The sequence below is a fragment of the Eupeodes corollae genome, chromosome 1, assembly GCF_945859685.1.
Source record: "Eupeodes corollae chromosome 1, idEupCoro1.1, whole genome shotgun sequence".
NCBI classification, from domain to species: domain Eukaryota; kingdom Metazoa; phylum Arthropoda; class Insecta; order Diptera; family Syrphidae; genus Eupeodes; species Eupeodes corollae.
In genome coordinates this window covers 140060720-140073634 of record NC_079147.1, presented here as the reverse complement: position 1 = coordinate 140073634, position 12915 = coordinate 140060720, and the positions used below count along the sequence as shown (strand labels likewise).

The 12915-nt window shown below is 37.8% G+C and overlaps 1 protein-coding gene, 1 long non-coding RNA gene and 1 other non-coding gene across 3 annotated transcripts in view; 2 read left to right on the top strand and 1 right to left on the bottom strand.

Annotated features, from left to right (window-relative positions):
• Positions 1-12915, bottom strand: part of LOC129941551 (phosphatidylinositol 4-kinase type 2-beta) — a 56932-nt gene that overhangs the window by 31382 nt on the left and 12635 nt on the right. The window lies entirely within an intron of this gene.
• On the top strand, positions 7097-9010 carry LOC129941558 (uncharacterized). The gene is made up of 4 exons (XR_008780881.1): positions 7097-7728; positions 7781-8610; positions 8692-8833; positions 8891-9010. It is a non-coding gene; the product is annotated as an uncharacterized LOC129941558 (long non-coding RNA).
• Positions 12266-12338, top strand: Trnak-uuu (transfer RNA lysine (anticodon UUU)). The gene has a single exon. It is a non-coding gene; the product is annotated as a tRNA-Lys (tRNA).

The following is a 12915-nucleotide window of genomic DNA, read 5'->3' as shown; positions in this document are numbered from 1 at the left end:
CCGTAATGTGAATATTTGATCAACTGTGGACTTTCCTGGTCTAAAACCACACTGATAAGGACCTATCAGGTTGTTGACAATGGGCTTTAGACGTTCACATATTACGGCAGAGAAGATTTTATAGGCGATGTTAAGTTGACTTATTCCTCTATAGTTGGTGCAGTTTAGAGGGTCTCCTTTTTTCAGGATCGGGCAAACAATACTGAGGTTCCATTCATCGGGCATGTTTTCTTCCGACCATATCTTACAGATAAGTTGGTGCATGCTCCTAACCAGCTTATCCCCAGCTGCTTTAAAGAGCTCGGCATTCAAGCCATCTGCTCTAGCGGCTTTATTAGACTTCAACTTAGATATGGCAATCTTTACTTCGTCTAAGTCGGGAGGACGGGATTGTTGGCTTTCGTCGTCTATATCGAAAGGGTCATCCTGCCTGACAGCGGAATTCGGTTCGTCGTCGCCGTTATAGAGTCTGCGGAAGTGGTCCTTCCATATCCTCAGCATTGACTGCGGTTCCACTATGATGTTTCCTCTTTCGTCTTTGCAGACTTCGGTTCAAGGTTTATGTACCTGTGAATTTCGTTTCACCTGTTCATTAAACTTTCGAACTTCATTCCTGCTCGTAAACCTCTCAACATCTTCGACCGCACGCTTCTCATGCCCTCTCTTTTTACTTCTGAGAAGTCGGCGTTCCTCTCGCCTCTTCTGCTCATAGAGCTCACGAGCAGCTCTCGTCCTTTTATGCAGCGCCGCTTTGCGTGCCTGTTGTTTGGCTGCATTTGCCTGCCGACATTCCTCATCAAACCAGGGGTTCCTTGTTGGTGGCTGTTTGAAACCCAGCACATCAGAGGCGGCTTCTCTGATTGCATCTTGGCACTTTTGCGACTGGTTTTCGATACATTGTGTTTGCGGCAGAGAACTTCGAGAGAGGTTACTTGAAAAGGATTTGGCGATCTCTGGCGATTGTAGCCGTTCGACGTTGTACCTTCTCCCAGCACCTCCATGTTTTGCCTTGGGTCTGGAAATCCGAAGTGCTACCTTGGCTACAACGAGGTAGTGGTCCGAGTCGATATTAGCTCCTCGGAAAGTTCGTACATCCATAATACTGGAAGCGTGTCTGGCGATCGTAATATGGTCAATCTGGTTGACGGTAGATTGATCTGGAGAAGTCCAAGTTCCCTTGTGGATGTTGAGGTGTGGAAAACGCGTACTGGCTACCATGACGTTCCGCCCCACAGCAAAATCTATGAGCCTAAATCCATTGTCGGAAGTGTTGTCGTGCAGGCTGTTCTTCCCGATTATTCCACCAAAGATGTCTTCCCTTCCTAACTTGGCATTAAAATCGCCCAGGACTATTTTAATATCGTAGCTAGGGCACTGCTCATATGTTTTTCTACGAGCTCGAGAACATATCTTTAGTGTTGTCATATCAGGCTAATGTCGCCGAATTTAGCCTTGATGCGTATGGTCATGAGGCGCTCATTGATGCACCTATAGCTCAAGACTTTTTGCCTAAGTCTGGCTCCAATGACGAAGCCGCATCCAATTAAGCGCTGTTGGTTTTCGTGGTAGCAGTCACCATAGTAGATATCGCAGTTTTTCATCCTCTTTTTGCCCGGCCCATCCCATCGTATTTCCTGGATGGCGGTGATATCTGCTTTATAGCGGTCTAGGGCCGCACGTGGTCTGTTAAGGGACCTAACATTCTACGTGCATATCCGAAGTTCGTTTGCGTTGGTTGTCAACAGTAAATCCGTCCGTATCCGAGGCTTGTTGGTGCTTCGCAACTATGAAAGCTTTTACGCGGCCAGGAAGTCACCCCGACGCACAACCCCCAACCTAAAGGGCCAGATCCTAAGTATAACTCCAAGGATGGGGAGCCGGATAAAACTGCTCCTTATAGGCCTGGGCTCCGAATAAGTCGAAGAAGCCCTATAAGGTGTTCACTAAGTAGTTTAACCTTACTGGAACTGTAGACGCCACAGTTGATTCCATATCGGGAATTCCTCCGCTGCCGTCTGGATAAGGAGAGGTGCCTTAGTGGAAACACCTCTCCCCACCTCTCTCGTTTGCTGCCCCCAACAACTTTCCACTGGGGTTGGAACCCAATCTCCAGTTGAGGTACTAGGCACCCGATGTTTACCACGTGTAGGTGAGAGTAGGAGTTGATAGACAGAGGTTGGTTTTAAGATAAAACCTGTGGACGCTTGTGTCCTCTTGAATGCACATGTCTACCATTTGAACATCCATTATCAAAATCAGAACATAAATTATTAATATTTTCAATATTCATAACATAACTTACTATAAAAAATAAAGTAACATTTTTTGTTGAACATAAATTGATCGATATACATAATTGCTCAACATCCAAATCAAGTAGTGAAACTTCTTTACAACGTAGCTTGGTACTGACGGCAACCAAAATACCTCCTCCACGTTCAGAGGGGGTGTCACACCTGTCACGTCAGTAGACAATGAAGTATTTTGAATCGAAAAGTTCATACGAAGATATACCAGGATTGAGCCAGGTTTTAACAATTAAGATTATATCATAATCAAGGTGACTTGAGTTGATAAAAAGCTCTGAAACTTTCGTTCGGATGCAACTAGCATAGTGATAGTACACTTTAAGCGATGAGTTACAGGATATTTTTTCCATGCAATTAGGTTTTGGCAGATTTGATCGTGAGGAAATCAACGATTCCTCAATTCTACTTAGTTTTTTGAAATTAATTTGAAAGGAAGAATTTTCACCCGCGAGGCCAAAAAGTATTAACCTATATTTTTTTTTTGCGCATTCGGCAGAAATCCCAATTTTAAAATTTACAAACTTTAAGTTTAGATTAGATTCATTGTGTTTAATGAGCTTGAAGCAAGAAATTTCATCTGGATTGATAGGAAGATTAGTAGACACAAAATTTATAATTTCATCAGTTGTAGTGGACCTGTGAAAGCTTCCAATATGAAACCTTGCTTGATATCACCAATAATCTCATTAGCATCAAATGCAGCAGAAAGAGAATTTCCATTAATCGCAATCGCAACATCTTTATTTATTGTGCTCACTGGAGTATTAGTTGAAATTGATTTTGTCTGTTTGGGCGTGCGATAAGGTTCTTTAGAGAATTTTGTTCTCGCGGAGTAGATGATCCCGCAAGTGTAGTTTTTCTTTTTGCTGTGTTTGTTGACGACATTTGTGATATACTTCCAGGAGGGTATCGTTTGCTGATATACAAATGCATTTTGCTAGAAATGCGGGTTAGTCATAAATAGAAGAAAGACAAAGGTGATGATTTTTGAAGCACGTCAAAAGAGAAGACAACCCGACGAAAAATTGTCTATCAACAAAGTAAACATCAACGTTGTGCAAGAATTTAAGTATCTGGGTGTTTGGATTACACAGTACACACAATCTCAATTTTTCAAAAAATGCCAAACAAAAAAGTAATGAAGCAAAACTAGCCTTGAGTATGATGTGGACTAAGTTCTTTGCAAACCAAGATATCGATCTCGCGTCAAAATACCGTGTTTTTCATGGAACGCTCAACAATTGTGTGTGCTATGGTGCCCAGGTTTTCGGCTATATAAATTTCAAGACGTTTGAATCGGTGCAGATATATTTCTTCAAACGATTATTCAGACTACCTCACTCAAGTTCCACATCCTAGGCACAAGAATGTGAATTTATATATAAAAAGTTGGAACGTACTGTCGTGAGTGAGACAGTTTAGTGAATTAAAAGTAGCAGGCAAAAGATCGTTTATGAATATAAAGAAGTGTCTGAACCAAACGGGGCAGTGGCAGACACCAGAATTTATTTTATGAATTTCAGACTTGAAATTACTACTTGCATTGAACAGAGTTAGAAATTTAGTTCAAATCACGCCTTTTTGATAAGAGAGCTTGGTGTCAAACTCTATCAAATGCTTTTAAGATAACAATAATTTTCCTAAAAAGATGTAAAAATTTATTTTATCAATCAACGATGGACTTATTGGTTTTTTTAAGAAAAACTTACATTAGAATTTGAGTTTCGCTTATCAAGTTCATGTAACGTCATTTTCAAGGCAAAGATGTCTGAACGAATCGAAAATTGTCAGTGTTGAAAAAAACCATAGAAATATTTTTTTTGAGCTTATTATCGTATCTTGCAAGTTACTACACCAATTTCAACTACTCTTTAATAAATATCGATTATAAATTATGTAAAAAATTAACTTACATGCATTTATAACCGGACAATTAATACAGCAACACTTGCCAATGTTAAAAATTCTTTTCAGCTTAGCTTGTTCTTCTGAATTTAAAGGCAATCCATTCAAAGAATTTTTAGATTGAGTAAGAATAAATTGTGACCAATGGCAATGGCATTCAACCGCGTTACACTTACATTCTTGTAAATTTGACACTGAATTATCATTTGAGTCTGATGAAATATCTGACATTATTTATTCGCATTACTTTATGATACTGTAAATTGATTAATTTGTATAGTGTTTTGGAATTTGAAAATATTAATAGAAATGTTCATGAGTATTTAAAAATATAGTTATTTATTATTTTATCACAAATTCACTTGATTTACACCTATTAGTATAAACGACAAATTTGTCAAATAACTATTTAAACTCAATATAATTGACCTTCATCTGAGACCATCATCGACTAATATACCTTGCTGCCAACTCTCAAATTTCATTCGACAAATATTGCCAAGTATCATCTAAGATAAATACAATATTAAACATTTAGAATTGAAAGACAGAGGCAGAGAAGCGATGGTGCTTTGTAAGATTTTAATTATTATGAAATATTGTAAGCTCTTTCCGGCGAAATATTGGAGACATTCAACTAACGACTTTAATTTTTATAAGAAAAAAACTGTAAATGGAATTATTCTAAAAAAATGTACCAGATGTCAAAACTTCATTCCTCAGACGACTTGAAGGTCACGTAAGCTTCTAGCATCTGATTGGCCAGATGTTATCTTTTACAATCTTATGTATAACATTTTTATTTAAGCCTTCATCATAAAAAATGTATCTGTGGGTATAACTTGTGTGAAATTTAATCTTCTTTAACAACATAAATATTAAGATAAAAATAATAAATTAAATCCACCCTTATGCAGAGAAACGTACATATTTGTCTGATATTTTGTTAAATCTTTATTAAAGTCTATTATTAGATACTTATTTTAAGCGAACGTCTTATTACAAATTACTAGGTCAGGAAGTACAATAGAATATTAAAAAATAAACATCTGAGAAGTTTTAGTATATTTTTTTCAAAATGTTTTTGAGTTCCTTAAAAATATTGATTACGTTCAAGAGCACTTAAGTAGAAATGTTATACATACTTTTCTGCTAGTACATGAATAATTTAATTTGCAAGTATAAATATTAACTAAGTATGAAACTTACAGCTTTCCAAGCTATATAAATATGCAAACGTAAATTACTGTCTCATTAGCATTTCTCGTAGCCCTTCTGTTGTTGGCATAAAAGGTTTAAACAAAATGACGTATAGCCCAATATATAAGAAATAATGTTGCGTACCAACTTCAGCCACAATATTGTTTGTGCTCTAACACAAACTTTAACTTCATGATTGATGCTCTGTCCGACTCCATTCAAAGAATTGTTGCTCATTATCCTCACACTGAAATCGTAATTGCGGGCGATTCCAATGTAAACAATTGTTCTTGGCTTCGTTATCCTGGCCAATCAACACCGAATGGAAGGTATGCTGAGGTCTTTGCTGAGTTAAATCAATTAACTGATCCTAATAAATACACAATCAGTGTAGTAAAAATTTCTGGTCATTTGTAAAAAATGTACGAAACACCACGTCATCTTCGGTTCCAATGCTCGTCCACATTGACATTCCCTATGTACGCTCGATTGATAAAGCCAATTTGCATGCAGCACAGTTTGCTGTTAATTCGACGCTGCTAGAGAGTGTCCTAAATCCTACTGTTCTTGAGAGCGTAAACGATTTGATGGGACAAATCTTCATTCGCAGTCGTGCAGTTGCAAGAGTACTGAAACACCTTGACATACACAAATCTGCTGGACCGGATAGTATTTCACCTATTGTTCTGAAGAGGTGTTCTTCAACGCTGGCAAAACCTATGTGTAAGCTTTTCCATTTCCATCTTTCCTACTCTACAAGTCTCTTTCCGAGCGGATGGAAAACAGCATTTGTACAGCCTGTCCCTAAAAAAGGCGAATCATTCTCCCCCTCTAACTATCGTCCAATAGCACTAACGTCCCTTCTTTCCAAGGTCATGGAAACGCTGCTTTCCTAGCAGTATGGCTTTCCTAGCAATTCCTCCACTGGTGATTTCATAGTTTATCTCACCGAACAGTGGAACAGATCTTTACATCGCTTTGGAGAAAGTAAGAATATTACACTTGATATTTCAAAGGCATTTGATAGAGTTTGGCACCAAGCTCTCTTATCGAAAATGCGTGCATTTGGTATTGATGAATCCCTTCTCCGTTAGAAATTACCTTTCGGACAGTTCAATTCAAGTAGTATTCGACGGGTTCAAATCTGATATTCACAAAATAAACGCTGGTATGCCCCAGGGCTCTGTTTTGCCTCCGACGCTCTTACTTATTTTTATAAATGATCTTTTGTCTGAGACTTCTAACCCACTAAATTGTTTCGTGGATGACAGTACTCTTGGCTTTCATTTTCGTTTTTAGATTCTCATCCTTGTCCTTCAGATGTGGAACTTCAACGGCAGTGTATGATAAGCTCATTAAATTTTGATCTCGACAGCATTGTACAATAGAGAATCAAAAACCGTGTAGAATTTAATGCTTCGAAAACTCAATGCTGTCTCCTGTCGTTAAAGTGTAACCTATCCCCGTTGCCGCTATCCATGAGTGTGTACCATAGATCACCTCTTATGGAATGATCACATAATCGATATTGCCAAAAATGCTGCTGGGTGTTTAGGATTTCTCCGACGGTGTCAGAAATTTTTCACCCCTTCTGATCTGGCTGTAAATTACAAAGCCTTCATTCGTTCAAAACTTAAATATAACTCGCATATTTGCCATTTGGGCAGGTTCCTCTAAAATAAGTTCAAGTATTTCCGAATCCAAAAAAGAGCTTTGAAAATGATAGGCGATAGAACTATAACCAAAATAATTACGTCCGCCGCAATGTTTCATGCCTTTCGTTGGTTTACCGATATTTTTATAAACAGCGTTCTGTCGAATTAGCCATTTGATTTCCCCCCCTTTAAACAATCCAGCCGTAATAGTCATACTTCAAGAAATGCACATCAGTTTGACCTTGAGCTCAATTTCGGTCGTACTGTCTAGTATAGATATTCTTTTTTAACCGCACATTGAGAATGTGGAATGCTTTACCCAGCTCTGTTTTTCCCTATCATTTTGATATTCAAAACTTTAAGACCAATGTGCATCGCTCGCACCTATGAATTTGGCAAAAACTCAACAAAACATCGAATAAGCTACAAGAGTGCGTTCAAAGGATAGCAAACTGACCGCAAAAAGGCTAAATCTGATCCAAACGTCATCGTGTATATCACTTTTGATTTGCTATGCCCTTGCCCAAACTAACAACATCAGAGGCATTCTACATACATGCGGCAGAAGTAAAAACGTTTAATAGATGATGAATCATAATCTACAGATTGAGGAGAAGTTTAAGAGATGCTTCCAACCCACTGGAAACACCAGATAATTTGTAATAAAATTAACAATTACTTTAAAAAATTTAACTAGATTTTTTTTCACAGATATGTGTTATACTTTCGGCTTAGCAAACACGCATTTAAATATATTTTAAGTCAGATAAGTTCAGGATTTTAAACGACTCAAAGGCCGCATTCACAAAGCAAGTGGCTACGTAGTCAAGGGATTTTGATTGGCTAAATCTAACTACAAAAGTAGTTGAAATTTTCCCTCCGACGTAGTGTAAAAAATTCGGCTACAAAGTTAGTGAAGAATGATTTTGACGTTTCACAATCAGCTGTTCGGTAAATTTAAGTAACACGAATTCAAAATGAAATAAATCGTTCAGTATTTAAATACAAACATAAATCATTCAAATTGTGTCTTAAATTTGATTTTATTTAATTTAAAAACACAAAAAAAAAGTTAAAGTTTTCAAAACAAAAATTGTTCTTATTTTATATATTTGCATTTGTTAATAATATGACAGTTCCACATTGACTAGCTTTGTACTGTAGTTTTGCATTCATAAAGCTAGTTGAATTTTGACTACGTAGCCACTAGCTTTGTGAATGCGACCAAAGTTCTGCAATTACACCAATTTTAAAACTTGCGTGCGCAAGTGGAAGTTATGAAAATAGTGTATTAAATGACTTTGAGCTAGGTTTCTTCCCACCTACAGTTTCAGTAGTTTTAAGCGAAGTGCTTAATTTGATTGAAGCAAGAATCTGCCCAGTTTGGATCAATGTAGATATGTCCACTAATGAAAAGCAAGAAGCGAGAAACTATTTTTTTTAAAGAGCAGACTTACCAGGGATAGTTGGACGTGTAGACGGAACTCACATCGGTATCATATCTTGTTATCAGTTACAACACCAATATTTAAATAGAAAAGGTTTGTACAGCTTAAATGCGATGACGCTTAAGTACTTCAAAGTTGAATCTTGATGTTTAGGTAAAACTTTTTCTTTTTAAGGCTTGTGACAATAATGGAGTAATAAGATTTATTTATGCTAGATATCCTGTTTCTACGCATGACTCGTTTGTGTGGAATCATAGTGCGTAAAAGGATTTGTTGGAAAGGTGGTGGATAAATGGAGAGCGGTCAAGATATCTTGGTATGTGAATTATACTCTTATATTAGCATATGTTTGTATTGTTTTTAAAAATTCTAGGAGATGCAGGATAATATCCTCTACTGCCGTATTTACTCGTTCCATTTAGAAATGCCTCCTCAGGGTCTAAAGAAGGACTATTCAATAAAAAATATGCGAAGACAAGAAACATTATTGAGAGAACAATTGGCATTTTTAATTTTTTTATGTCGGAACAAAAAATCTAGACAACTACTTCAAATTCAAAAAAAACTATGATATTTTCAAAGTCACCAAGAATTACAGTTCTATCGATAATGACACATAAAGGCGAGCATTCGCCAATTATTGTTATAGAGCGACATTTCAATTCGCCAAATTTTTGAAGTTTAAGGCGAACGTCAACTTGGCGAAAAAAGTCAGATTCGCTTATTTTTTTAGGTGACTCGCTACTATTTATTTAGTTTTGTTAGTGAAAATGGACTAACTAGGTTTATTTTGCAAGAGTAAACCATAGAAAAAATATTTATTTTTTGCTATGTTTCCACCAAAGGTTTATCTCAGTTTAAACTAAATAAATCTTTATGGTGTTTCCACAGCAAAATCTGACCGTCTTTCCGCATTACTCGTGGGAATAAAATGAATAACTCAAATAAAAAAAAATCAAATAAAACAATTGTTAAACAAAAAAATCGTGCCATGGTTGCCAATGCGGTCACATCTCCTGAAAAGGCTGTCGAACCAACTCAGGTGTGTGAACGTGTTGTCAACCCTGTTACTAGCGGGTTTCTTACTCCCTCTACTAGCCGCAACCTTTACTTTTACCGTCAGTGGAACAGCAGTGACGCTTGGCTGTCCCAAAAGGGGTCAATTCCACACCCCACCTCTTCCCTGCTCGTGCTAGGACATTGGAAGCGACCCCAAGAAGGGACACCCAATCCGGAGACAAAATCTGCGACATGTGGAATTGACTCGAAGGGTGAGGGCACACCCGGATTGGTATCGGTAGCGACTAAATCTGGAGGTGGACCCACATCTGTTTCACACGCACATAGCTCTATGCGGGGCCAAATAGAAGTCCAAGAAGTCATAGGCCAATCGAGAGGCAGAAGGTGTTTTTCAACAGCAACAACAAAGATCTTTCCTTCAGCGATGCAAAGGCAAGATCATAGCCGCGGTCATTGACAGGAGTCGTGTGGATGGTAACATCTCTCATGATCATTGGGCAGACGTCAAGGCTCACCTCGGTTTAAGATTTTTATCTGTCATCGAGGAGAATCCGGGGCCTCTCCCAGACACAGCCGATGCAGGATGGTACCAAAAACGTATCAAACTCATCGCCTATGGTGATCAAAGATCTTTCGATCTATACAGGGCTGCTGTCAATGGCTTACCAGAAGTCTGGCCGGGTGCCAAGCTCGAGGTTGTTGCAAGAGAGAATATTCCTTGCCGGCCAAGAGCACTTATAATGGTCCCGGCTCTACACAACTGCCCAGGTATGATCATGAAACTGATCAAAACAAGTAATCCGGACCTGCCTACGCACGACTGGAAAGTACCAAAGGTTGAGAAGGAGACAGTGGGTCACTATAGATCAGCTCTCGTGTTGATCAATAGGGAATCGCTGGCTCCACTGGCCGCGACCAAAAGCGTGATTAGGTATGGTTTTTAACAACAATAATGGAAGTCGATGCAACACCACAAGTGGAACCATCGACATCCACAGCCCCAAACGAGCCATCCGACGTGGAGGCTAAAACTACAGTCGACAGGCATCATTCTGAGTGAAGAAGACGTACTTAAGTCCTCCTCAGACGATGAAAACGCCGACAAAACAGTGGTGGAGGTTAATCTGACTAAAAGTAGCAATGCTGCGATTAGTACAGATTAATCTCCATCACGCCATCATGGCCACAAACAACGTGGTACTCCGACTGCATAGGAACAAGGAAGACATCGTCTTGATACAGGAGCCGTGGGTCTCAAACTCCATCATCAGAGGTTTCAGGACTCCTGGCTATAAAATATTGTATGCATCGGAGAAAGCTGAACCAAGGTCATGCATGTTAGTAAAAAATTACTCAAACGTATTTTTACTCCCCAAATACAGCGACAAGGACAGCACCACCGCTGTCTTAACAACGGATAAAGTCACCTACTGGCTCATATCCTCTTACCTTGGCCACGATAGCCCAATTCCAGGAGACACCTTGAGGAAGGCTATTGCGGACGCGCAATCGAAAAAAGTTGGTCTCCTAATTGGTTCGGACGCTAACGCCCATCACACGGTATGGGGTAGCTCTGATATAAATGGGAGAGGTGAGTCCTTATTTGATTACTTAAATAAAAATATCATCTCACCAAAGCCTTAAATGAATCAATGAGATCTTCATGCCCTGTAACCATTTTAAAGGGTAAAAACAAACCTCATTTAACCTCATACGCCTCATGGCGTAAAGAACTAGAACCATTCAGAAAGAGCTATCGCAAACTCTTCAATAGATCTAAGTACACTTGATCTACTTCTGACTGGGACTTATACAAACAAGCTCTAAAGCAATATAAAAAAGAATTAAGGAAGAGTAAGAGGTCTTCTTGGAGAAACTTTTGTGGTAAAATAGAAAATACTTTAGAAGCCTCAAGACTCAGGGAAATTCTCTCAAAAAGTCCAACAATACCCAGTGCTTTAAAGACAGAAGCAGGCACGTGGACTATCACAGATGAAGAATCTCTTAATCTGTTATTAGACACCCACTTTCCAGGTAGCTCTAACATATTCAACGACTTAACATCAGAGTCTCAAGCTTCTACAAGCGATTTAGCTCAATTTTATTAGTTTTAGTTAGTTTTTTTTTCACAAAACTTTCTTCTATTTGTGTGTTGGTTTATTATTATTCTGACAGATCTTCTTTCAGTTGTACCAATTTTTAAATACAAAAAATTTGTCTGCTGCGGATCGTTTTGTTTGGCAATAAGTCACTGTAGTATATATGGAATACCAAAAAAACGCACTTATATTAATAAGAAAACTAAAAGAAATAATAAAAATGTCTAGGGTTAACCACTTCGTTTTTTCTCACAAAATGGAGCTAAATGCACTTTTAAGGATTCTACCTCTGAACTATTTAAATGAATTAAACGTAACATTTTAAGAAAGTCTGTTTTGTGCTTTATTTATAAATATGTATTATTAAAAAGTTTCAGTACTTGACAGAAAAAAAAGTTATCATTGTTAAATGATTTTAAGGATTCTACCTCTGAACTATTTAAATGAATTAAACGTAACATTTTAAGAAAGTCTGTTTTGTGCTTTATTTATAAATATGTATTATTAAAAAGTTTCAGTACTTGACAGAAAAAAAAGTTATCATTGTTAAATGATTTATTTTAGATTATACGAATAATCGATTAATTTCGATGAAGTAGATATAAGATTATTTGCTTCAAATTTAATATGCCCGGGTAGCTCAGTCGGTAGAGCGTTGGACTTTTAATCCAACGGTCCAGGGTTCAAGTCCCTGCTCGGGCGGCAATATTTTTTTATTTTTTTTTTCAAAAAAAGAAAAATAATCTATTGAAATCGACCATCCTAATAATTAGTTTCAGCTTTGTATTTAAATTAAATTTTAACGAAGAATGACTTCGATTGATAAAGTAATTTCCTTAAGCTTCTATTAGATGGTTAACGTAAGCGTTGAATCTCTGACGTAAAAATGACTACAAGATCTATCCCAAGGGTGTCACGTCGTGTAATCGTCAACGAAAAATGTTGTGACGAGCACAATGACGCTTACGTTGACACACATTCGCTTTTTTGTGTCTAATGTGTAAGTCAATGCTATTGGGACACGATGACTCGTTTTAGGAACGGGCGGTCGGTCATAGTAATGACGTATCCCAACATTGACAGGGCAGAATTTTGCACGGAGTGAAGAACGCATATTATGAATGTATTCGTATATAAGTTGACAGATTGTTTGATACATTTATTTTAAAATACAGGTGAGTTTTATTTTTGTTTTGCTTTGTTTTCCCATGTTTTGATAATAATTGCTTTTAGAACCATAAGCCTTGAAAGAGCGACTGGCGATGGCGGTGCACTGACA